Here is a 26,551-nt window from a genome sequence, read left to right on the forward strand (position 1 = left end):
CCGCAGGCCCCCTTCCTGCTTGCTTGGGTAAGACTATCTTCATTCAGGAACAAAGAAAGAACACTGCAAAGATTCCAGCACTTGTTCAGTCTTTGATTCCTCCACCTCCTCTTTATTCTGACGCTTTGATTTGATTCAATAGTTCTTAGCATTAAACTTTGCCTATTTGAAATATTTGCTTTGAATTGGTTGTGGATTCTTGGCTTTGACTGTCCTTAACTTCAAATTCTGTTTATAGACACCATGGTTCTTGGTGGCTCTTTCTAAGGAAGGATTAAGTTGGCTCCTATGCATTTGTCTGTGTGGAGAATCTTCTATTTTCCAGTTTTACTAAGAGTTCTGAATTTCTTATCTTTGTGTAGAACTCGGTGGGATGGCTGCTGTTATGATATTAGGGTACCCTATAAATGGATTTCTTCGTTCACTTGTACTTTAGGTGGTGCTACACAGGATGCTGGTGTTCTAGATTATAATTCTTGGCCTCGTCCTCACCACCCCAAGATGTCAGCCTCAAATGGGACAGGAAATATTCAACCATATTTCCAGCCTTCTTTGCATCAAGTCTGGGACCTCTGTTACTGAAGAAGTACTGGACTGTAATCACACAAAATTATAATTTCAATAGAAAGTCTATTAATACATGTTTAAATATATAACATCTCTTTGAGACTTATTTTAATGAATATTCTTCCAGAAGTATCTGTGTTTTAAGGAAGATAAGGGGAAAGAATTCAGAGAGAGGACTTTGAATGCAAAGAGTTCAGATCTTGGAGCACCTAAGTTGGAGGTGAGGAGTATTATCTGGGCCACTTAAATCATACAGTGTAGATGGGGCCAAGTCTGCCTACCTTACCAGTGCTTACAAGACCTCACCCCGCCCACACGGTATGACCACCAGGAGGGAACCCACCATGGAATAGCTTGAAATACCACAAGTGTCTGGGATAGGGGTGCCAGTAGAATTGCAAGGAAAAGGCATTGAAGGAGGAGGTAAGAAACTCTGAAGAGAAACTGAATCTGCTCCTCAGTTTTCCTTGGAGGGAGCCCAGAGAGTCTCTTTTATTAAGTATTTTCAGAGGGTAAAGACTAATTTCTGGGAAAAGAAAGAAAAATTATGAATTAAAAATCAGATTTCATCTCAACTCTCTGACATAACCAATCTTTAAAAGGAGCAGATGTGGGGGCTCAACCTTTCTGCTTCACTTGGACAACACAAAGTGTCCCCCTTTAGTAAGTGCTTAGGATGAGACAGTGGTGAAAATATGAGTGCTTTTTTCTAAACAAAAGGCACTTCACTAGCAAATTAGTTGAAATGAACATGAGCTAGATATTTAAAGATGGAAACAAACTTAGAAAGGGTAGTACCAAATACTTGGAAATGACAAAAATTGGATGACTGCTGAAATACATACAGTGGCAAAAGTATTCCCTTGCCCTTTGGAGCAGCGAACAGAGATGTGTCAGCTTATGGAACAAGGAAATGATGGGTCTCTAAACCCACTATTTTGAGGAGCCACAGCTGGTGGCTCTGTTCTGTGTGTGGTGTTTCAAAGTATTTTTATGCGTGTGCGTGTGCTAAAGCGCCAAGAGTTGTATGTAACCAACTGCTAGCGCTGGGTGGCTATTTTCCCCCCAATCCAGTTGTGGCCCTTAGAGCTCCTAGGATTTGGGAAATCATAATCTTGCAATGGAAAGGTCTTTGAAAGTGCTCTAAGGAAGTGTTTCCTAAACTTTTTCAAAGACGAAGACCCTTTTTTTTTTAAAAAAGATTTTTAAAAATTTTTTTTCTTTTTCCTCCCAAAGCCCCCCAGTACATAGTTGCACATTCTTCATTGTGGGTCCTTCTAGTTGTGGCATGTGGGACGCTGCCTCAGCGTGGTTTGATGAGCAGTGCCATGTCCGCGCCCAGGATTCGAACCAACGAAACACTGGGCGGCCTGCAGCGGAGCGCGCGAACTTAACCACTCAGCCACAGGGCCAGCCCCGATGAAGACCCTTTTTAACCTAAAAAAACAGAAAAACTTTAAGGAACTCCATGTCACAGTAGTTGCACTTTTAATATCTGTACTTTGAGAAAAAGCAAAATGGCAAAAGACTTTTATAAATTCGGTGACATTCATAATTAATTTGTACTTTATTAATCATATTAACATCTACAAAATTTGAAAAGAAAGAGTGTATATGCTTGCCAAATATATTTTTCATTCTGTCTAAAGCAAGACTTGTGCCCAAGAATTCACAGACCTCTGGTAGTAACTCCACTGCTCACCACCCCAACCACAGAGGTCTTTCATTCACAAACTGGGAAACTCTGCTTCAGGCAAATTACTCTTTTGATACTCTACAACAATCTTGCCAAGCTATCAACCAGCCTGTACTTGAAATCTTTCCGTGACAGCGAACTCACTACTTGAAAAGGCATCTCATTTTGCTTTTGAATCATTCCATTAGACAATTAGACTTCATGATCTTGAACTGAAGTTCCTATTACTGTCAACTTAAAAAGCAAATTTGCCTGTTATTTTATCTCAAAATGAGTTTAGTCAGGAATAGCCAAAAGAATTGTAATTCAGGGGGCCAGCCCGTGGCCGAGTGGTTAAGTTCACACGCTCTGCTTCGGCGGCCCAGGGTTTCGCTGGTTCAGATCCTGGGCGCGGACATGGCACCGCTCATCAGGCCACACTGAGGTGGTGTCCCACATGCCACAATTAAAATATATACAACTATGTACTGGAGGAATTTGGGGAGAAAAAGCAGAAAAAAAAAAAAGAAGACTTGCAATAGTTGTTAGCTCAGGTGCCAATCTTTTAAAAAAAGAAAGAACTGTAACTCAGGATGTGCATGCTACAGCAGACCACAGGCAAATCCAGACAAGAAAGGAGGGGAGCTGCTTTAATAGAGAAAAAGGGGGAGAAGCCAGGGCCTGTTCTAAAGGAGAACCCATTGGGAGAAAGTAGCAGCTCAGGGCATTAACTGCTTCTCATTGGCTGAGCTATGGCATTTCTCATTGGCTGGGCTGTTGCTGGGTAGGGAGAGGAGTCTTCCCTCAGTAGTAAAGTAGTTTTGCTTCCTGCTCAAGATGCAAGCTTCCCTCTCTTCCTGTTTGGTCTAATTTGGGATGTGTGATAGGGTGTAGGGGCTCCCCCTACAGGCCTTCTCGACTCCAATTTAGTTAAGGTTTCTTTTATTAATTTCCACATTACTTGCTCCTATTTCCTTAGATTGTGCAGACAGATGCAGGCCCTCTTCCACACACAGCCCTTCAAAAACTGTAAATAGCGCTGTTACCTTCCCTGAGCTGTCTCTTCAAACTGAACTCATCTGGCTCCATGGAGTATATCTGGGGTAGCGTTTTTTGAAATTGTTAAATTATAATCCTTGAAGGTCCTGTGATGATACTACCTCTGAATCTAGTCCTTGTCTCTTTTCCACCACCGTCTTTGACTTTGAATTTCTCCCTGTTGTAATGCAGCATTTGTTCTCTGGGTTGTTGGGTATTGTACCAGAAAGGGAGCATTTCAAGTGTTGCCAGATAAGAATGGAAAATAGATAATACTTTGTTTTTCTGTGATCCAGAACAAGAATTAAAAGCAAGGAGAGGGCTGGCCCCGTGGCTGAGTGGTTAAGTTCGCGCGCTCTGCTGCAGGCGGCCCAGTGTTTCATTGGTTCAAACCCTGGGCGCGGACATAGCACTGCTCATCAAACCACGCTGAGGCGGCGTCCCACATACCACAACTAGAAGAACCCACCACGAAGAATATACAACTATGTACTGGGGGGATTTGGGGAGGAAAAGGAAAAAATAAAATCTTAAAAAAAAAAAAGAATTAAAAGCGAGATTTTTTTGTTTGTTTATTTTTCACCTTATCACTTCCATTTCCAATTTCATTTCCAATTTCATTTTGCATTGAATTTTGCATTGTGCAGAGGGGTGTGCCAGAAACACAGGGCCTGGGGCCAGAAGATGTGTGTTCAAGTGCAGCTGCTGCCTCAATGACTTTGGGAAATGCCCTTAACTGCTCAGAATCTGTTTCATCTTCTGTAAACTGAATAGAGTAATTTGGATGCAGTTAATCTGCGTAACACCTTAGTATTATAATGTATTTCCCCACATGGTCTCTCACCTAATGCTTGGCTATTTCCCGGGGTTCCTCCTGAGCTGCTGTGAGACACAGGAAGATACTGGAATTGCGCTACCTGACTCCCTTCCCAGTGGTTGCTTTCCCACCTCCGCTGGGTCCTCAATGCGTGTTCTCCTGTCGTCCAACTTGTTTTCACATTCCCTGATGCTTTGGTTTGCATTTTTGTGTTTTTCCTTAAATCTTCTACATCTCACTGTCTACCCTCCAGAAATGATATATCCCCCTTCTTCAATAAGAAAATGGAGGCTATTCAGTCTAAACTTTTTCAGCTTCTTCCCCTTTTGTCATCAAAATTAATAACGTCTTTACCCATCCTTCCCTCCTTCTTGTCTCAGAGAAAGCTCAGTCTGAATTCTTTGCAGGCTAGTCCATGTCCCTGCAGTCTTAGTCCTTGATTTATCACTCCTCTCCTCTCTCTCTCTTCACTGGCATATCTCTAATCTACATACATGCGTAATTTCCACGCTCCCTAAATAAAATACACCACCTTTAAATGGCTGCTCCCAACTTGCTCCCTGCCTGTCATTGCTGTTGATCAGACTTGGGGTCCCATGTCCCTGGAAAACAGTTGCTCCCCTAGCCTCATCTCCTCTCTGCTTGTCACAGTCCTGGTGGTTCCCTGGTTCTGACAAGTCCCCCTTCCTCACTCCATAATCTCCCTCAGAACACCAGCTCTTCCCTGCTCTGGGGCTGGGGACTGGGGGCTCTGTGGCTTTGCTAGTCTCAGGCTTGACTTTCTCTCTAGACCTGGAGCCTGCTTCTGTTTAAGTCCAATGGGGAAGACCTGCTGCCTGAGGACAGACATAAGGTGGAATATCATGGAAGAAAGAACCAGGGCTTTGATCTTCCACAAATGTGGGTTCAAATTCTGCTTTGTCACTGCTGGATTCGGGCAGTCACCTGGCCTCTCTGACCTGGCTTCTCTGAACTTCACTTTCCTCATTTTTGAACTGTACCTTGCAAAGTCGTTCTGAAGATCAAACGAGATAATGTATATGAAGCAACATAAAAAGCACATAAGAAATGGTAGCTCTTGTTAGAGCTAACTTCTTCCAACTGTAGAAAACTGACCCCAACACCCACTGCCCCCCAACCTGCCCTTCACCCCTTCTCTCCCCAAGTCAACCTCCCAGAACAGAGGCTGTGCGTGGAGCTCTCATCTCCCTCCAGACAATATGGCTGCCCTGGGTGACAGAGTTCAAGGCACCCACTGCCTCTTCACCCTGCACCCCTCCATCCCCACACAACTTGAATTCCCCAGCAGAGTGTATTTCCACAGTTTTTGTTTGATCTGAGTAAGTGCATCCTCCTACCCACAACTCTATGAGATACATAACATCTCAAACCCCGGTTATAGGTTGGGACTCGTCAGCTCGTTCCTCAGGACCTAAACTTCCCTCTCAAAGGTCGAAGTCCAGTCTAGAGGAGCTTGGTCTGTTTCATATCTCTCTGCAGCACATCATTCTGTAGACTGGCTCTTGAAATCTCTCCTATTGTGACTGACTGCCCTCAAACTCCTTCCTCTCTCTGCCTTTTCTCACACCCACGACCCTGATAGACCCTCTGTCTTTTTATACTACTTTCTCACTTGAACCATCTCATAGACTTTAACAACTTTAGCCATAATCTATCTACGATAATTCCCAAATCACTGTAGCACTAGTCTAGGTCCTCCCTAACTCCACACCCAGAGCGCTTTCAAACGAACACGTCCAACAGGGTTGGTTTCCTTCCTCCGATGTTCCCTAACTCTATGAGTAGAATCCCCACACACCCAGCTACCCTCAAAGCAGAAAATTCAGTTACCATCGACCCAGCTTTCACCTACTGCCCCAACTCCCTTTCCATCGTCTCTATATTTTATCAATTTTACTTCTTTCCCATCTTTTAATATGCTTAGTTCAAACTCTCACAACGTTTCATCCAGTTTCAGTAACCCCCAGACTGGTCTCCTTCCTAGCCATCCTCACTCTTGGGCCAGAGATATCTTTTTAAAATAGAGAATTCACATTGCCACCTTGCTTAAATATCTTTGACAAGTCTCCTTTGCCAAAATCATCAGTGAAGCATTCCATATCCTTCACGATCAGGCTCCAGTTTGTCCTTTTACGCCCACCCCTTGCCGAAAGTCTCCTGAACCCAGGTTGAGTGGGCTGTAGCCTCTGTTTACTTTGCAACTTGAGTTCATCCACTGATCATTTTCACTCACAGGTCTTTTCCTCTGCCAAACAGCCCAGTTCTGTTTGAATTGTTTAGCATTTGTAGGTGATTCAGTCCCAGAAAATTTCTTTTGGTGGACATTATTAGTCATCAAATGACATAAACACTCTACACATTTATCAAAGAGTTTATAAAATTTCAGAGGAAACCTATAACTATCTGATGGCATCTCAGAAATGTTTGAAAGAATCATGGCATAATGACATTAGCAGAGCGATTCTCAAAACTTTTTCCAGTTAATATTGAACTCTTATTTACCCAAGCTAAGGGAAGGAAATAGCACAAATAACTCACAGCGTTAAGCAAAGAAATGCACATATTTTGTGGTACAACACATTATATTTTTTTCCATCTTGCAGAGTAACTTTTCTAAGGAATTTTTCATTAGATTGATAAAAATTAATTCCTATCCCGGATACCAAGCAGCGAATGCTAAATGGGGAAGTGACTCAAATGTATGGGAATTTCAGGCATCAGTCTGACTGGGAGGCCACATTTGTTACAGATAATATGGGTTTACAATAGCACTTTGGACTGAGAACGTGTTTTTCTGTCCTCACTTGCCTGTTGATTTGCTTACATTTTAGGCAACCATGTCTTATGTCTTAGCTAAAGATTGTCATTAGTGCTACACCAGGATCCTGCTTCCTGATATATATTCTATACTGTTAGGCATGTAGAAAGTTGATGATTTTTGGTGTCTTTGTCATTATGTGTGGGTCAGATGTAAAGCACATTCACATACCAGAGTCTACAAAATATAGTCATTGTTGAAATGAGAGGTCATTCTATTTTTACTCACTTTCACTTTAATTGCAAATTGTTAGTGCAGGAATTTCCACAAAAGGGTTATGCAAGCATGCCCAAATTGCTTGAAATATTTTCCACTTCTCTGACTCCCCATGGGAAAAGCCACTAGGTTGCATTTGTGGCATCTCAGTTGGTTCAAGCAGCCTAATTGGGATTTAGAAGCTTTAAACTGTACGGGTTTACAGAGGGACATCCAGGATTGGAACTGCTGTCTCCATTCCCTCCCTGGAATCTGGAGATTACCCGTGTAAAATACAGTCTGAATGATGGCAGCTAACGTCCAACAATTGTTTGTTTGTTCACTATCCCATTTTTACATTTATTCCTTAAAATGATTTTTAAAAAACCATTTGAACTGTTTGCCAGGAATTTCATCAGGCAGCAGGGTACACTATTGTGTTCTTAAGAAAAGGGGTTCACATCTCATTTGGGAGAAATATCCTCTTGGGCACAGGTGACCTTCTTGCCTCTTGGGCAGAAGTACCCAATCACTTGTCCCCATCTGTCAAAGCTACCTAATCACAAACACAGGCCCTGTCGCAATGTAGTGCACTAATGCAAAACAATTCATTCAAGCTCAGAGGAAAATAGTTGTTTCAGGTGTATACGCCACACAAGAAATAAAAGTCTTACTGCCATCTTGATTTGATGCTCTCTTATGCTTTCTTATATACCCCTACCGATGTCCCCATGCAAATTTCATTCATCCTAGTTTTCAATTTCTGCTAATGTTCAATGTAATTTAAGCTAGTCAGGGAAAAAAGCCAAAGTAAGCAATTCATTGCTTGCCTCGCAAACTTTAGTGTGCATACAAATCGCTGGGGGATCTTGTTACAGTGCAGATTCTGATTCAGTGGGTCTGAGGTGGGGCCTGGGAAGCTGCATTTCCAGCGAACTTCCAGATGTACTGATGCTGCTGCTTCCAGAAAATTTCAGTAGGAAGGATCAAGACGACTTGATACTACCCCTCATGTGAATTTAAACTTCATCTTTTCAAGATTCCCATGCAGACTTGTCTCCATCTTGCTTGCTTGATACAATGGGCACACCCCAGATTTATCTTGCCTTCTTCACCTCTTCTCAAATCCGTTTTCCTCCTTGGCCTCATTTCTGCTTCCTCTGGAATCCTTAAGGAAGCACATCAGTGTCCAGGACTCTGACAGATCACATAAGGAGTACGTTCAAGATGTGGTCCCTCCTGACAGCTTTAGAAACAAAATGACACACATCTTTTCTTTCCATTTATAACTGAACTGTTGTGCAGCAGTGCACTGTTTGGAAAAATGCATTGGGCAGGTAGGAATATGTCAAAAACTCCTTATGAGTCTTCAGCTCATGTACCTTAGGTTTTTTGCTCAGTGAAAAATGCCAAGGCTGAATTTGATGATCTCTAAAGCCCCTTCCTGCTCTAATCCTTTATGATTCTGAGAGTTGGTCATTTAATCATCTGGATGAATTCTTACTGGCTTAAACCAATGGATGCTCCTTTAGGAAGGTAGTTCTATTAATGTTGAATCCTGTTGAACTCATCAGATTCCACTCCAGCCTCTGTGCTCCAAACAGCATATTACTCAATCCACAAGAATAGTGCAATGACATTGCATCTTCATTAGTTTATATCCACTTGTCTTTATGGCTTGACTTTGGGAATCTGGGTCTGGGCTGTTTGTGGGGAAGGGAGGCAGCCATGAGGACTGTGCCTGGTTGCCAAGACCATACTGCTTGACTGGAGTGGGCAAGAATTTACCCAAAGCATGTGAAATCAGCCTAACCCAAAACAGGAAGTAGGAAGTGAATCGAAGAAGTGAAGCCAGAGGTGAGAGCTGGAATACTGCCAACGGAGTGAGGTGGAACCATAGTCAAGAAAATAAGATGTGATCAGAAACTGGGAGGTTTGCAAACAGGCCAGGAAGTAGAATTTGAAAGGATATGGGGTGAATGGTTCTAGATGGAGGCTGTGAACACTCATAGGAGGCAGGACTAATTTCTGAGTTGCTAAATTAAAGGAGCACTCAGGAGCCAGCTCTGATGGCCTAGCGGTTAAAGTTCACCATGCTCTGCTTCAGTGGCCTGGACCCAGTTCCCAGGCATGGAACCACACCACTCATCTGTCAGTAGCCATGCTGTGGTGGTGGCTCACATAGAAGAACTAGAACGACTTACAACTAGAACACACAACTATGTACTGGGGCTTTGGGGAGAGAAAAAAAAAAGAGAGAGAGAGGAAGATTGGCAACAGATGTTCACTCAGGGAGAATCTTTCCCAGGGGAAAAAATTAAGTAAGTAATTTAAAAAATAAGAACAAATAAAATATACAAGAGGTGAGAAATGGGGAAAGCCATTATTCTTTACAAAAGAAAAAGAAAAAGAGCTCTCAGGGCTGGTCAGAGAGCTTTGTGAGGGCAGAAACTCTACTCACTTTTTCTCAGTATTTCTAACAAGCGACTGATACAATAAAAGATGAATTAAAGTAAGAATGAATGAATAAATGAATGAATGAATGAAACAAATCCACTTTTAGGTCACATAATTTATCCATTCTCTCCATTTTCTTTGCTACCATACAAGTTGATATCCTTGTTATTTCTCAAGCAAACCAAAAGGACTCTGCAATTCTCCAATCTCTTCAAATTTCAATTCCTATTACAGACTGCAGCAGGATTAGTGCCTTAGTTCTTTGTGTATTCTATTCCATCAAGGAAAGTAAGTCCCTTGAGGTCGGAGATGGTATCCTACTGACTTCTATATGTCCAATATAGCTAGCACTCAATAAATACTTGTTGAAACAAATCATCTATATTTATACGTTCAGTCATTATGAAGATTCGATATCCTGAACATTTAAAGTATATCTTTCTTTCTATATTATTCTTCAGTCACCAGATATCTGAGAATTACACTTGACTGAAATGTTCTTATAAAATCCACCTCATTCAACCTTTCACGTTAATTATTACTTTAGAATTATAACTTTAGGGTTCAATTCATATTTTTTTAAGTTAAGAAAACTTTTATGAAACAGTGATTCTTGAATTTTTTAAAGCAGCAGACCCTGGGAGAGCTATGGAAACTTTCCCCACAAAAGCTCCTACATACATATGCACAATCTTACATATGACTTTAATGGGTTCAGGAATCCCCTAAAGACCTGAGCAGACCCCTAAAGTTGGTGGAAGTCAAGCGTGGAACTTCTGCTAGAGAAGAATAAAGGTTTTCTGCAGCTAAAAGACTCTCCCCATTTCCCCCTTCACACTTTTGCCCCCAGCCCTGCCACCTAGCATTTAGGAATGCAGAGGACCAGTCCATTAATACCCATTTTGAGACTAAAAACAGAAAACACGCAGGAGGCCGGGGACAGTATATTTTGTGCTCAATGTCGACAATGGATTATGGAAAATGAGAAAGGATTGGCTGAGGTGACCCCTCCTGAAGCCGGGAAACATAGGCAGGTGCTTTTGAAATTGCCAGCTGATGAAAGAGAGCACACAAGATTGCCTCCACCCCACCCTCTTAGCCCCTGGGAGCTTCTAACGTCCTTGGAGGAAGGAGCCGATTCTGAGCCTGAGGAGCCTTTTTCGTCTTTTCTTTCTTTGAAGATTCCCTTCCCCATCCTTTCCGCTTCTAAATCGTGTGTGGATCTGACATATAGGAAAGGTTGCTGGAGAAGGGGGATTAGGTCCTCAAAAATGAAAAATGACGCTAACCTGTCAAATGTTGATTCTGGTTTAATTTCCTGACAGCTTTATCTCAGAAATAAGGGCTTCCAAGTTTCTGTTTCAAGAGAAGATATTTCAATATCCTTTGCAATTTTGAAATAAGAAATTTCTCTGATGCAAGTTGTCATGGCATGATGGAAGGGAACAGACAAATCTGTTGAGATCTCAGAATTCACTCACCCTTTCACACTCTTTTTCTTTTCATTCTTTTCACTGGATAATCTGCCATTTTAAACTGATAAGCTTCATGGGGATCCATCCAGCATTTGGATCAGGGTCCTCAACCTCTTGATAGAGTGGAAATAACCTTTCCTGGACCCCATCCATTCAGCTCACGCTTGATTTCTCAACATATTGAGAGAAGGATAGTTTGATAAACAGCATGTTGACGCATAAAAAGCACAGTCATTGATTACCAATTATATTAAAAAATTATGGTTTAACAGACATCACCAATTTTGACTTACGTCACCAGAATAGGTATAATTATGGGGCAGGAATAGTACATATTTCATTTGATTAACCTGTAAGGAAACCAATCATTCTGCAGCAGGCTTCACATTCAGTCATTTTAAATGAGAAGGAAGCAAGTTGCAACCAAAATGACAGGTATTAAGAGATGTATATAAAGTGAAGATCTTGCATTTGGGAGGAATATGCATTTAAAATTAACCCAAGCATCATTTGATAAGAGTATCTAATAACAGAAGAAAGTATCTGTGCATACAAAGTAGTGGTATTCTAGTAGCCTATTCCTATAAATTCTGCTCATTAATTAGTGCCCTTAATTATAATCTTATACAAATAAATGATATGATTCATACCATTCTTAAACAAAGGAATTTAATTTTTTACAAAAAAGGAAGGATAGTTTGCTTTAAGATAGGTCTTATCTCAGTTACCTGTGGGTGGAAAAAAACACAAAGGTTCCACTCCTCAATTTCAAGGCCCCAGCCGTAGCATAGCAGTAAGCAAAACTCACACACAAAATGCCATCAAATTAATGCTGTCACACTAACTGTTTTCTTCAGCAATGAAAAGTAAGACATAGTATCCATATGGGTTGAAGCGAATATATTTGGAGGTTTTTGACAAGCTTGTCCCTACCTAACTGTGTGGGTTTAACTGGGCACTTTGGATGTCTGGGTCCCAGTTTCCCATTTGTAAAATAAGAGGATTATAATTGTAGGATCTAGCACTTACTGAACACTCTAACTGTGTCAAGCACTGTGCCTGGCATTTTAATGTATTATCTTTAATCCTTTAAGCAACTTTCCAAAGTAGATATTATTATCTCCACATTGCAAAGGAGAGAGCTGAGGCTCAGAGAAGTAAATTAACTTGCCAGGAATGACACAAGAAACGAGTGATGGATCTGCAATTGGAACCCTACTCTCTGGGGCTCCAAGATAGGGTCCCGGTCCCTCAGGTGCTTATACTAGTTTGCTTGGGCTGCCGTAACAAAGTGTCACAGACTGAGTAGCTTCAGCAGCAGTGCTTGATTGTCTCACAGTTCAGGAGGGCGTAAGTCCAAGATCAAGGCGTTGGCAGGGCTGGATCCTGCTGAGGCTGTGGGGGAGACTGTTTGCATGCCTCTCTCCTTGCTTCTGGTAGCTTGCTGGCAATCTTTGGCATTCCTTGTCTTGTGGCAGGATAATTCCAATCTTCGCATGGCATTCTCCCTCTGTGCATGTCTGTGTCTAAATTCCCCTTTTTCATAAGGATACTGGTTAAATTGGATTAGGGGCCCACTGTAACTCCAGTATGACCTCATCTTAACTAAATTCATCAGCAATGGCCCTCTTTCCAAATAAGGTCACATTCAGAACTACTGGGGATTAGCACTGCAACATATGAATTCAGGGGGGCGGGGACAACGACACAATTCAGCCCATAACGGTGCTTATAAACTTGTTAAGTCTCCAAGATAGAAGTCCACAGAGAGTTAATTAATAGTAGAACATAAGCAATAGTTCCAGATGACACTATATGTCAGAGTACATGAGCGTATTCTTTGGAGGATAATTAGTGCTAGAAGCCTAAGAAAATCACATTTGGCTGGGATGACCAGGGGATGCTTTATACTGTGATAGGATTTCAACCACGTGTGAAAAAAAATGACAGAATCCATAGGGTCAGTAGAGAGAAGAGGGGAGATATTCCCAGTGTGTACAACAGCATGCATTTGTTAGAAGTTGTGAGATATGTAAAAAAGTAGGGATATTGTCCCTGTCATCAAGAAGCTTACAGTCTAGCTCCAGAGACACAAATCAAACTTGAAAAAAGTTAACTATCAAGGCAAAAGTTTAAACCATGACCTTCAACAACACATATGTGGGTAGCTGTGCAACATGGCGAACTGCAGGGGCCACAGGAGTGACAGGAGCCATGGTGAGCTCCAGCGCTTGGAGGAATGCTCATGGGCAGATGGTGACATGAGCTGGGCTTTTTCAGAAGGCTGGGTTTTGGTAGGAGAAGAGCAGGGAGAGGGGTTCCCAGGGAGAGAAGATATGGTACACAAAGGCAGTGAAGCCTGAGGCCTAACTGAAAGCCATCGGATGTGCTAGTTGGGCAGAAACACCAGGTTCTTGTAGAGAATGCTCCAGGGTAAGAATGGAAAAGCTGTCAGGCTGCCTTCATCTTTCCAGAATCTTGTACCAAAGCACTGCCTAGGAAGGCATTTACCAAAAGTATGTGGTCAAAACTTGAGTTCTGTCAGACGTTGATATGTGTTCCTCAATTTAAAAAAAAGTTGTGGGTTTAATAAATTTAGGAAATAATGGATTCATTAGCAGTAAGATTTCAGTCAGTTCCTCGCAGGAAACAGATGGCACACTCAAAGTGAGTAATTTCAGGAGAGTTTAGTAAATGACTGTGACTGGGCAGAAGAAGTGAAGGAGAAGTGGCCCAGGGCTGGTACCAGCAGGGAGCCATTAACTATCCCTTGGCCTGAAGGGTGAGAGAGAGAAAGGTTACTGTACCTGGGGAGGGATGCCCCACAGGACCTTTGTCCTTGAGTTGAGGCATATGGCCAGCCCATGTGGACTTGGCGGGGCAGAGCCAGGGAAGTAAATACACCACCTCACTCTCCTCCCTCCCCGTGACGTCCTCTTCAAACCCAGCTGAGGCCAACGGCAAGGAGGTCCATTGATAAAGAGCAAGTCACCTTCCAGGGCACAGAGCAGGGTGGGGACAATGCATGGTGATGTGGAGGGACAAATGGAAGGTTTCCAGCACAGTTAAACAGATACTTCACAGGAGGACTTCTTTAGAAATGTAGCTTTATTCCTTTTTTCTTTTTTGTTGAGGAAGATTAGCCCTGAGCTAACATCTGCTGCCAATCCTCCTCTTTTTGCTGAGGAAGACTGGCCCTGAGCTAACATCCGTGCCCATCTTCCTCCACTTTATATGTGGGACACCTGCCATAGGATGGCTTGCCAAGCGGTACTTAGGTCGGCACCTGGGATCCAAAACAGGGGACCCTGGGCTGCCGAAGTGGACCATGCGAACTTAACCACTGCGCCACTGGGCCGGCTCCAGGAGGACTTCTTAGAGTATTCAATAGTTAACGTGCTAGTGAACCTACAAAGGAGCCTGTGGAAGGCAGTATTCTTAAACGAGCTTTACCACAAAATTCCTTTTTTGAAGGATCTCTAGGACCAGTGATCAAAGGAAACCAAATTGTGAAGCTTTGATCTGTGGGATGAAATCCAAGCCTCTTATGTCAGTCAAGCTTCTCTCAATGAAAGTGTCAGAAACCAATCTCAAGCTAATTTAAACAAAAAAGGAATTCATTTGGTTTACATATAATTGGCCTGTCAGGAGGGAACCATTGATTCAGGCCTGAGTGGGCGCAGGCGACCTAGTGAGAGCTCTGTCTGTCCCTCCAGCATTTCACTCGGCTAAGCTTTTTTCTGCATGCTGACTCTCACCATGAGGTGAGCAGTACCACCTCTGACTGTCCCCTACTGCATCCTCCCAGCTCAGCAATCCCAGTGAAGAAGGGACTTCTCTCTCCCCATGTCCATATACAAGTCCTGTGACGATTCTGAGTTCTCCTGCCTAGGTAAAGTGTCCACTCCTAAACAACACCCATGCTCAGATATTGAGGTCCTCTGATTGACATTACTCAGTGCTTTGGAGGTGGGGACGGTGACTGACCCCATTTTCACAAACTCACGAGGACCACACCACCCCAGAAAGTGGGGAAGGATACTGCAAGAAACAGCAAAGAGGGCCATGAAAAAACATGCAATCTTACTGCACGGTGAAACTATAGCTACCATGACTGACCATATTTCTTTACAGGGCATTCATGGCTTCCCCAAAATTTGGCCTCAAACAATGAGTTCCAGTACCTTCTGCTCTCCTATATAACCTCCCTGCTCCAGCCAAACTGATTTACTCACTGTTTCTTGAACACACCGTAAATTCCCACATTTGTCCCTCAGCCTTTCTTCTGATTCGAATCCTACTTCATCTGAACCAAGTCTCAAGGCTGCAATGGAGTCTGTCCACTGCATCCCCAGCCTCTCATTCCAAACTGCAGTTCCTGTTTTCCCTCCTCTTAACTCCTATTGCATTAAAATGTCTGTACCATCCATTTGATCTTTATGACACACTGCCCTTTCTTGTGTGTGCATACGTGTGTGTGTGTGTGTGTGTGTATCCTGCATCCCTACAGACATAACTAGACTGCCAGCTCCTTGAGCTCCATGGCATCATCTTCATATCTTCATACTCTTTGTGTGTACCTTGCCCGGCACATTGTAGATATTAATCAAATGTGCTTTGATTGCTAATTTCAAAGTTCAGAATTAGTGTCCCACCTTTTCTTGCTTGCCTGCATTTCATCAATCCTTTATGTCCCCTATGTCAACTTGTAGAGGGGCCTTGAAAAATGTTCTTTCCTTAGTCAGGTCCCAGTTCCCTGTCAAGTGGGCTAGCAATGCTGATATTGTGGAAAAGAATAACTCATTAATTCATTTATTCATTCATTTACTTATTCATTCAGGACTTATTGTGCGCCTTCTATGAACAACACACTATATTACGTGTTGTAGAGTATACAAGGATAAATAAAAAATAGACTGTGCCTTGAGGATATTCAAAAACTTGTAGGGAATGTAAAATAAGAATAAAATTTATAAAAGACAAGGTAGAATAATGTGTGTCAAAACACTTTACCAACCCCCATAGAGGGGAATTTGGCACCAGTTAGGTCAAAAAGAAGCAAACAAATCTTAAATTTTAGTGAGTTTGTTGTTGGCAATTATATTGGTGTTATAATTCTGAAGCTATTTTTTTGTGACTTATAGAAAAGACTAAATGAGTAATTACACTGATATTGAAAATCAGAGAGTTCACACTGTGGAGGAAGTGAGATACAACCATGAAATGGGAGGGAAGTGAAGGAACACCCTGTGACACTAGATTTGAAATTAAAATATCAGTATAAACTCTTTTTTAAAAAAAAAAGAGATTTCCTAACCTGTCCACTGAAAAAGCCTAAAAGCAATGACCTCCCAGTAGAAATGAGCATATCTAGCACCCAGATTTTGTTTTCTAACTACCACTCCTCACTGAAAGGAACCAGTGCTCCTTAAGAAAGGATTCATTTTGGATCTGGCAAAATGAAAGTTCAAGGTAAACATGGAATATCTTGTTCCAGAAAGCAAAGAAGTACTCAAACTCTAATGGAGATAATGTCAAAACATTACAGAAATTAACTGGAGGGTTTTCTGCTAGCCAGATTTGGCACAAATTGAGTATAAAAAAGAATACAGATTATAACACATTAAATAAAAAAAATCAATGTGTCTATGCAGACTTAAAAGAGAGAGATAAAATGGAATACCACTCAGCAATAAAAGGGAAAGAAACTGTTGAAACGCATGACACCATAGATAAACCTCAAAATCAAGCAGAGTGAAAAAATCCAGACAAAAAGAAGTACATACTGTAGGATTCCATTTACATAAAATTCTACAAAATGAAACCTAATCTATAGTGACAGAAAGCAGATCAGTAGTGGCTTGTGGATGAGGTAGAGGAAAGAGGACGACAAAAAACTTTGGGGGATGTTGGAAATGGTTGTTATCTTGATTATGGTGATAGTTTCACCAACATATGTCAAAACTCATCAAATTATACATTTTAAACATAAGCAGTTTATTGTGTATTAATTTTACCTCCATAAAGGTGGAGAGAGAAACAGAATAAAGGAGGGAGTCTCTTGTTCTACTTCTAGGTAATAAATACAAAAGGAGTGAAAGAAATAAAAAATTATCATTTTGCACCCTCCACTGTACTAATTGATTCAGGCAATGATCATCAATAGTGGCTACCAATACTAGGTAAAATTTCTTCGGTAACAGGATAGTCACATGGTCTCAAAGCATCATCCCACAGATTACTTATTGATCCTAAAGGGGAAAATGTGCCTATACATTGGAGAGATATGGAGACACCACCTTAATCAACTGATCAAATGGAGAAACACTGAGGCAGTGAGGCAGCCAGACATTGGGCGCCTTCTGATGTGATGGGAAAAGAAGTACACAGCATCACCTAGCAAGTATTTGCGCTAAAAATGGTTAATGTGGGGTTGGCCCCGTGGCCGAGTGGTTAAGTTCACGCGCTCTGCTGCAGGCAGCCCAGTGTTTTGTTGGTTCGAATCCTGGGCGCGGACATGGCACTGCTCATCAAACCACGCTGAGGCAGTATCCCACATGCCACAACTAAAAGGACCCACAACAAAGAATATACAACTATGTACTGGGGGGCTTTGGGGAGAAAAAGGAAAAAAATTAAAAAATCTTAAAAAAATAATCAAGCCAAAAATACACATTTAAAGAAATAAAATAAAATAAAATAAAATAAAATAAAAATGGTTAATGTGAATCTAATCCTGAGTAAATAATCAGATAAATCCAGGATGTGGGACATTCTCCAAGGCAACAGGCCTGGGTTCTAAAAAATAAAAGACAATGCCATTTTCAAAAATAACAACAAAAATTGAGAGGACCATTCTAAATCAAAAGAGACAAAAGAAGAGTAAAAAAAAGACATCTGGGGGACAATTAAGAAAAACTAAATATGGACTGCCTATTAGATATTATCCAATTGATCTTAACTTTCCTAGGTATGATAATATTGTTGGGGTTATGTAGTAGCATAAACAAAACACGTGAAGATGATGATACATAGATGTAGGTAGATAAATAGAAAAACTGCTAATGTGTCAAATAGTTAATTAATAAATTGGTAAATTTAGGTGAGGATTATACACATGTCCATTTTACCATTTTTTTCTACTTTTATGTGAGTCTGAAAACTTTCAAAATATATAATTGGGGAAGAAAATAGAATGTCAAGAATTGTATGCATTAGCCAGAACACTTTCAGTTCTGAGTAGCAGAAACTTAAGTAGGCTTATGCAAAAAGGGGAATGCACGAAGGTGCTCACACGGTGTCATACGTCTCTTTCCTTCAAGTGGCTTTGCTTTCTTCTAGGTTAGGCTCATCACCTCATGGTGTCAAGATGGCAAGCAGCTCTTGGCTTACATTCTACCATCTAGATACCACCATAGAAAAAGAAGGTTTCTTCTCCAATAGTTCTGGTAAATATTCCAGACTGTCCCTTTTTGACTAACTTCAGCCTTGTCCTTGAACTGGTCCTAGGGCTAGAGGATCTTAAGTTCTGATTGGCCAATGACTAGATCTCTTGCTCCTCTCCGGATCTAGTAATCTACCTCCACCTCCATCCTCAAGGTGAGGGAAGGATGGTTCCCTAAAAGCAACTCCAGATTCATTATCAAAAGAAAGGCAAATAGGGGCACGCCAGACAAAAGTAACAGTTCTTCACTATAAAGAACACTCAAAAATTAAACATGAACATTGAGGCAAATCAAGAGCTATAAGCCTTCAATGATATTAACCCATAAAATGAGTTATTATCCATTTCAAAAACCCTAATCATTTACCCCATGACTTCAGTATGACAGAAGACAAATGCCACTCCTCCATTACTTCCCTTAAATGATTGTAATATGAGGAGCTAACTGCAAGGAAATAACTAGACTGGATCTGACCTTAATTTTCTCAAATAGTAATTTGGAGGAGCTGTTCACCGCACCTGTACCTGAAGCCAAGAAGACCTCCTTTGCAGTAGACCTTGACAGTGAATGGAATAAAAATCTCAATCATATTGCTACTTATGGGATTTGTACTATTAGTAGGGGACCACTGAGGTCATCCTGGTCCCAACACTAGGCCAATTCAATTGGAAGATTTTGTTACTGATTGGACTAGATTGTTTTTTTAAATAGCATATTGTTGTTTTCAAATAGACTCTTTAATAGTTCCATCTTTCCCTCTAAACATTGAGAAATAGCAGTTTCTATTCTATCCATGTACAAGTCATTACTTCCAATTTTGGTGTTTTATCATCTTGAATATTTATTGAGTTCTACTGTAAATCATGGAGCTTGTAAATACTGTCACAGAAAACAAATTTATGAACTACGGTTGCCACAAAGATTCCTGGAGCATTCGGCTGTGTGGAGAACGCATCTCATCAGTCACTTAGGAACGTGATATATAAGATTTACAGCCCTTGAAAGCAGAGCTTTAGAGCTTTTCATATGTGATTGAAGTGTCCATCCATTACTGCTGTTACCCAGTAAGCGTACAGATGGTGCTGTGTGCTGAGTAGCAAGTTGGGTAGGGACCCAAAGGCCCTCTCCAGGTGCCTGTAGAGGCCATCATATGGGCTTGCAACAGAGTAGGAGAGGATGCAGCCAAATTCAAGGTCTGACACCCTCAACCAACACAGGCCTCTGTTCTAGAGAGGGGTTAGGCAATGCTGTGTCCTCAAGGTTTTGGACTGCCTGTGCCCCTAGGAGAACATTACATGCACTGTGACCACAGCCACTGCAACTGGTCATTTCCTTTGGGTGAAATGCTCTAAGCTCTGTTGTAGTAGAGGTGAGTCATCCACAAAGGGCCTTTCTAGATCTTTCTCACAGGGACTTTCACCTCTGTGATCTGTTTCCTCCCTGGGAAATGTAGGCTTGGGAAGCAGGAGAGAGCCTGCAGCCTTGTGGAGAAAATCACAGCCTCTACTGCCGGGCGCCATCCTTCATAACCCATCACTCTGTGACGAGCTATATGTTCCTCTTTCTTTCAGATTGTTATTAAAGTACCGTATGTAAATCTAATCTTTAAAGTTTATCTTATTGAAAGATTCCAGGGAGTGCTTACTATTTAAAGAAAGCAAGTGGCAAATCCTGGAAAATGTGAATTAATCCATAATTGACTTAGTCTGTAAATTTGCATCTTATTTCACTCAACTTTAAATATTAGGGGTATGAGGGGCTGGCCCCGTGGCCGAGTGGTTCAGTTCGCGCGCTCCGCTGCAGGCGGCCCAGTGTTTCATTAGTTCGAATCCTGGGCGCGGACATGGCACTGCTCATCAGACCACGCTGAGGCAGCGTCCCACATGCCACAACTAGAAGAACCCACAACGAAGAATACACAACTATGTACCGGGGGGCTTTGGGGAGAAAAAGGAAAAAATAAAATCTTTAAAAATATATATATATATATATTAGGGGTATGAGTGCACAGCTGTCTTTCATTTATTTTTCAAAAGCAGAGGCTCGTTTGTTCTTTTCCAAGGTGGCAAGTTGATGATCAGCAGATCGCAGTCGCCCCGACTAGTGAGCTGAGCTTTCTCCTTGCTGCCCTCTGTTGCCAGGGTCATCTTCTCCTTTGGGTTTGGAGCAGCCATCTCCAGCTTCCTTATCTTCTCCCCTTACTACACTACACGGTGACTGATCAACCTCCAAGGGCTAATTTGGAAGGAGTTGAGGGAGTTCGAACAGGGCTTTGTATTTGTGATTCATTTCCATTAGCCTTACAGAGATGATGGATGGCACTAAATAACACATCCAATTTTTGAGGCTTGATATTTGCTAACTATATAGCCAGGCCCCTTTGCCTCTCACTGAAGGGGAAACTCAAGCTATTAACTGAGATTAAGTTACTCATTTTGAGGTCAAACAGTAAATCAGGGATAGAATGAGAATTAGAACCAGAGCTCCAAAGAGCTGCAAAAACAAAGACTTGAAGAGGGGAAAAAAGGATACAATTTAGGGAGGTTACTCTTTCTGCTCTGGCTACAGTGACAGACGACCCTGCTTATGGATTATTCTCAGGGATTAATAATTTATTTTGAAGCTCAACAAGGAATTAGAGTGTTCATGCACACAGCATCTTTATGGTAGAGTTCTGTGCTCTGCTCTAGAAGGAAACTGAAGCGGATTGAAATGGTTTGCCCATCTGCCCACTCTGCTGTGTGCAGTACTGATGCAATTCAACATAATTCAGCAAGAATTTATTTAGCTCACTTTGTGTGCCAAGCATTGGGTTAATCTTCTAAAATGAATCTTGGAAATTTAAATAAGACCCAATCCCCGCCCACAAGGAACCTGGAGTCTAGTGACCTATTCCTTCATTACCTTAAATTATTATTTGCACCATTCTCTTTTTGACTAGAATAATTACAAGAAAAACACAAATTAGACTGAGACTTATAAGTATCAAGAATACACAGTGTTCTTGAGGACACAATCAGTTATTTTTCATTCATCCAGACGAACTGGAGAATGCCAACACGCACACATTGACATCAGCAGCTGCCCTTCAGTTGTAGATTTGGAAAGCATATTGTAAATCCTCCAGTGAAATGTTTTGGCAGGCATTTTCATCCAGATATTATTAACAACAAAACTAAAACAATCCCCACATCAATTCTGACTCTCAGGGAGGTCCTTGATGGAAATGTTAGCAACTCGAGCTTCAAGTGCTTTTGTCCAACCAAATCTCATTTCTCAATCAGTCATAATCTTTTAAGTAGCTTTTCTATTTTGGGGTAAATAAAGTAGCAAAGGCATTTCCTTGTCCAGCCACTTTTTTTGTGTTTTTCATTACTGCAACATTTTTGAAGGTTATGACTGATCCATGACTTAACTACGTAAGAACATTCTCGGTAGCAAAAAGGCTGTTGGAAAAAACATCACCCAAGTTTACAACCAGTTGGAGATGGGAAAGAGCATGGTCTGTGTAGTCCATTCACTCAAGAAATATTTGTTGAGGACTCTGCTAGACCTTGTACATCTTAGACCAATGACTCAATCTCTACGAACCTCAAGTTTCCTCATCTGTGAAACGAGAATAATGATACCTACCTCCCAGGGTGGCAGGTGGAAATTAAGGACAGCAGCTATGTCAAAGTTCCAAGCCCAGTGGCTACAGGTGAAGTACTTGGGGAACCTGGTTTTCCTTCCCTGCTAGGAGAGAGGGGACATACGTATCAATATAATGTATTTTTTTCCACTTTCTTCAAGTTGCCTTCTCCAGCTCTGCCCTCTTCACCTTCAACAGATGCAATGCTGGAGACTTCTTTAGAGAGAAAATACAGGTCATCACTTGGGAACACCTTCACATTCCTGTCTTCTGACCTCTCAGTCTGTCCTCATCCTAATTTACGTGGTCTCAGAACATAACCATCCTTCCTGCTGCCCAGATGAACTCATCCTTCTGTGCTTTGGATCCTATTCCTTTCCAATTCCTAAGGACCTCCTGCCATCTAAAAATTCTTTCTGTTCTTATTCTTGAGTACTTTGCTTTCTGCATATAAAGAAGCTTGATTGTACCATGGACCTAACCATGACCCTCTCGCTCTCCTTCACTTCAAAGCCAAGTTTCTGGAAGGACTGGAGATTGCTCACTCCCTCCACTCTCTCACCCACCATTCACTCCTCAAGTCACCATCCTCTGGCTTCTGTCTTCCTCACGCTATTGAGACAGCTCTTGCCAAAATCATCATTCATTTCCAAGCTTGTTGAATATTACTTCACCTTATTCTTCACAGCTCTTTATGACTTTTGATACTATTTTCCTTCTTGAAACTGCTGCTCTCTTGGCTTTGTGCTATGCTATTTTGGTCCTCCTCTTCTTTCCCTGACCACTCCTGCTACTCTAGGGGCTCCACATCCATTATGCCTGATGATAACAACCAACTTTTACAGAGACCTCAGTATGTGCAGGTCGTTTTTGAAGCAGTTTACATAAATTATTGCATTTAAATCTTCACAACAAACCTTTAATGAGTACTATGATTCCCCCTTTTATGCACAAGGAAAGGAGGCTTAGAAAGGCTAAACAATCTGCCCAGAGTGACACCCTAATAAGAGGTGGGGCCTGATTCAAACCCAGGAAGCCTGGCCTCAGACACCGTCTTATGAGCACCTAAATGTTGGTTTTCACCTCAACCCTTTCTATCGAACATTTCAATCCTTTTTTTTTTCCTCATTCTATATGTTCTCCCAGATATATCTAATTCATTCCCATTCTTTTTATGATTATCTACCTATATATTGATGACTCCTGAGTCAGTTCAGGTCCTCCAAGAACCAGACACCAAAACAGAACTGGATGTGCAAGAGATTTCTTGGGAGAAATGCCTATAAGGGATAAAGGGGAGAGAGAGAGACTTTAGTCCTTGTGCCAATCAGACAACTAAAAAGAGGAGAGCAGGGGCTGGCCCCGTGGCCGAGTGGTTAAGTCTGCGTGCTCCGCAGCCGGCGGCCCAGTGTTTCGTTGGTTCGAATCCTGGGTGCAAACATGGCACTGCTCATCAGGCCACGCTGAGGCAGCATCCCACATGCCACAACTAGAAGGACCCACAACGAAGAATATACAACTATGTACCGGGGGGGCTTTGGGGAGAAAAAGGGGAAAAAAATAAAATAAAATCTTAAAAAAAAAAAAAGAGGAGAGCAGGAAGGAAGGAGGATCAGGTCGGGAGAGCCTCAGATTGCAGTACAGCCTCGAGAAAGGTTGTATTAGAAAAATCCCACAGGGCACAGCCCATGCTCAGTCATTGGGTGGGAGGCGCCCAGGGAGAGTGTGGCCGGTGAGAGCCCACAGTACATTGAAGGTGCAGGAACAGAAGGCTGTTTGCCACGACTTTTCTTGCAGCAGGTTCTCTTGATGAGAGATCTGAGCAGTACACCTCCATGATCACCACAAAGCCCCAATCTACATTTTCAGTCCTAATCTGCCTTTGAACTCCAGACCTACACCCCAACTGCCTGCTTCCCATATCTATCCCAGTCCCATGGAAGCTCAAACTCAGCATGTCCAACACTGAAGTCATTTAAGGGACTCACCCTTAAAGTTCCACATTCCTTACCTCAGTATGTGGCACTGCCATCCAGTCATCATCTAAAGTCACCCCCTCTTTTCCCTTCATCTCTGCACATAAAATCAGCAACCAAGTACTGTGAATTTTACGTCCTAAATTTCTGTTAAACTGGCTGGTCATCTCCTCTCCATACACACTCCTGCTGCCTTTGTTCAGACCCTCATCACTTCCCTCTGTTCTAAGAGCTTTATATCTAGTGTCCTTGTCTCTGCTGTCTTTCCACTGCACTGCCAACAGAGTGATCTTTCCCTGTCGAAGCTGCCCGTCTGAACTGATAATCCCAATATGCCACAGCGAAGGTTCGAGGTGAGCCCTGAGTGCTCCAAGAATTAGGAAAGGGGATGGTCAGCCTCAGATGGAAGTGCAAGAAAGGCTTCCTAGAGGAAGGCACCTGAAAAATCACAAAGTAGAGGACTAGCCCCTATTAAATAGATAATTATTCATTCAGCCATGGTTGTTCACGGCCAAGAAAGGTTTAGTCATAAGAAAGTTTCATGCTGCTATTAAAACAGTGAATTGCTAAAGGCAAATAAGGAAGGCACTTCAATTTCACTGAAATCTGAGGACCTTTAGGCTTGGGATTTCTGCCTTTTGAGCACAGTCAACATTGACACGTATCTGTTGGATGGGTTTCAAGTTCAGCCACAGAGTTTGCCATGGTGCTCCCTGACCTCCCCTCACACTTCCCATCTCCTTTTAACTTGAGAGGCAAACTCATTCTCACCTCTCTTCAGGGAGGGATTGTTTATTGTCCCTTCAAAGAGAAACTCGAGAAGGCCAAGAGCGTGGGCCTCTCCTGCAGGTACAATGAATTCTTGATGGGTCTGAGAAACAGCGGAGTCTATTTCAGTTTCCAAGGATATCAAAGAACGTTAGAAAATCACCCAAGTTTTGAGTATTTTGAGTTTAATTTCAGGACATGTCAATAGAGATATGACTACAATGTGCTCTGAAGGATACTATTTTGCTCAGTGAACTGACTAGTGGAAGTTTAATCAGTTAACTTACACTTCCCCATCTCAACTCATCCAGGATACAGAGATGAACACTTTTCTTCTTTCCGAAGAAATTTATTCTGCATTCTCTATGAGACAATGTAATAGAAATTATCATAAACTGATGCATGTGAAGATGTTATCAACTATAAATATTACCAAATATTGGCCTTATAATTTTGACACCTAATTTCCCTAGAGGATTTCATTTTAATAACAAAGAGTTTATAAACTTGTTTTGTAGTAGTGTTTATTTTCTAAAGGAAATGATCCTATTATCATCCTTTTGACCGTAGGAAGAGAAGGGGGAGGGCAGAAAAAAGACAACCAAAGGAAAAGGTCATAGATATCGATTTGATTGTTCAGGCAGATGATTAACTGCCTCTGCAGAGGCAGCCCCAAGGGCCATGAAAGCCATTGCTCAATTTCAGACTTCCCAAGTTTCCTTCTTTATTATTGAAATCTGATCTTTGTTTGACAGGCATACATCAGTAGCTTGATAACTTTATTTTGTTGACTGTAATTTTTCCCTCCTATTCAAGACTAGCAAAGCAGGTAATAGCTCTATGCACAGTGGTGCATCTCCATGCTGGTGTTTGTCTTTGCATGTTAAGGTGGAAAGGAACAAGAGCTAGGAGAAGATGCCCAGAGAGGTCAGTCCTGGGAAACACAGATAGAGAGAAGAAAGGTGGCATAACTGCCACACTTTGTGGCCATTCATTCTCTTTTGGAGTACTGGGTCAATTCCAGTACAGAGAGGCACTTTCCTGGTGGACCAAACTATTGGTTTTCTATAATCTTGGTAGCTGAGACATACTGGTGTGTCAGGATCAGTTGTGAAATATGTGTCACACACACATTACTATAAAATAAAGTTGTAGAATTTTTATTCGTAGCAACCATCATTACTACTAAATAAATGTGAGTAGATTGAGAGTTATCCTTTAAAAAATGTCTCTCATTCAGGTCCATTCCAATGAGCTTTCCTGGGGGAAGAGACAGAGGAGGGACATGGCTACGGATGGGCCATGGAGAATAGGAAATCACTCTATGGCAACTCCAAGTGTTTTGTGCCTGAGATCACCATCTGTGTTGGGTGTCATGACCAGAATAAGGTTGAGAACTGCTGGTACAAGGACAATCTCTCAGGGAGACCTCTGGGCCTCTAAAGTGGTACATGACCATGCTTATGTGTGGCATTTTTCTTCCCTCTTCCTTCTCACCTTGTGGTCTGACCACAGGTACTAACACAACACAGTGTTCAGTCAGCTCTTATACTTTACATGAGCTCCCTCTGGAACCTCCTTTCATTGAGTTGTCTTGGAGCAGGCTGCTGCCTCCAAGTGAGTGCTGCAGCTCTGCCTTCACAGCTCCAGAGATCCAAGGAGATGGGA

At 41.9% G+C, this 26,551-nt stretch overlaps 1 long non-coding RNA gene across 1 annotated transcript; it reads right to left on the minus strand.

The window, feature by feature from the left end:
* Positions 1–613: 613 nt before the first annotated feature.
* LOC139076348 (uncharacterized) lies at positions 614–23,419 on the minus strand. Its single transcript, XR_011527875.1, has 3 exons — positions 23,326–23,419; positions 22,142–22,240; positions 614–2,004 (listed from the first exon to the last, which is right to left on the minus strand). It is a non-coding gene; the product is annotated as an uncharacterized lncRNA (long non-coding RNA).
* Between the last annotated feature and the right edge of the window lie 3,132 nt (positions 23,420–26,551).

The sequence above is a fragment of the Equus przewalskii genome, chromosome 16 (genome assembly GCF_037783145.1).
Source record: "Equus przewalskii isolate Varuska chromosome 16, EquPr2, whole genome shotgun sequence".
Classification (NCBI taxonomy): Eukaryota; Metazoa; Chordata; class Mammalia; order Perissodactyla; family Equidae; genus Equus; species Equus przewalskii.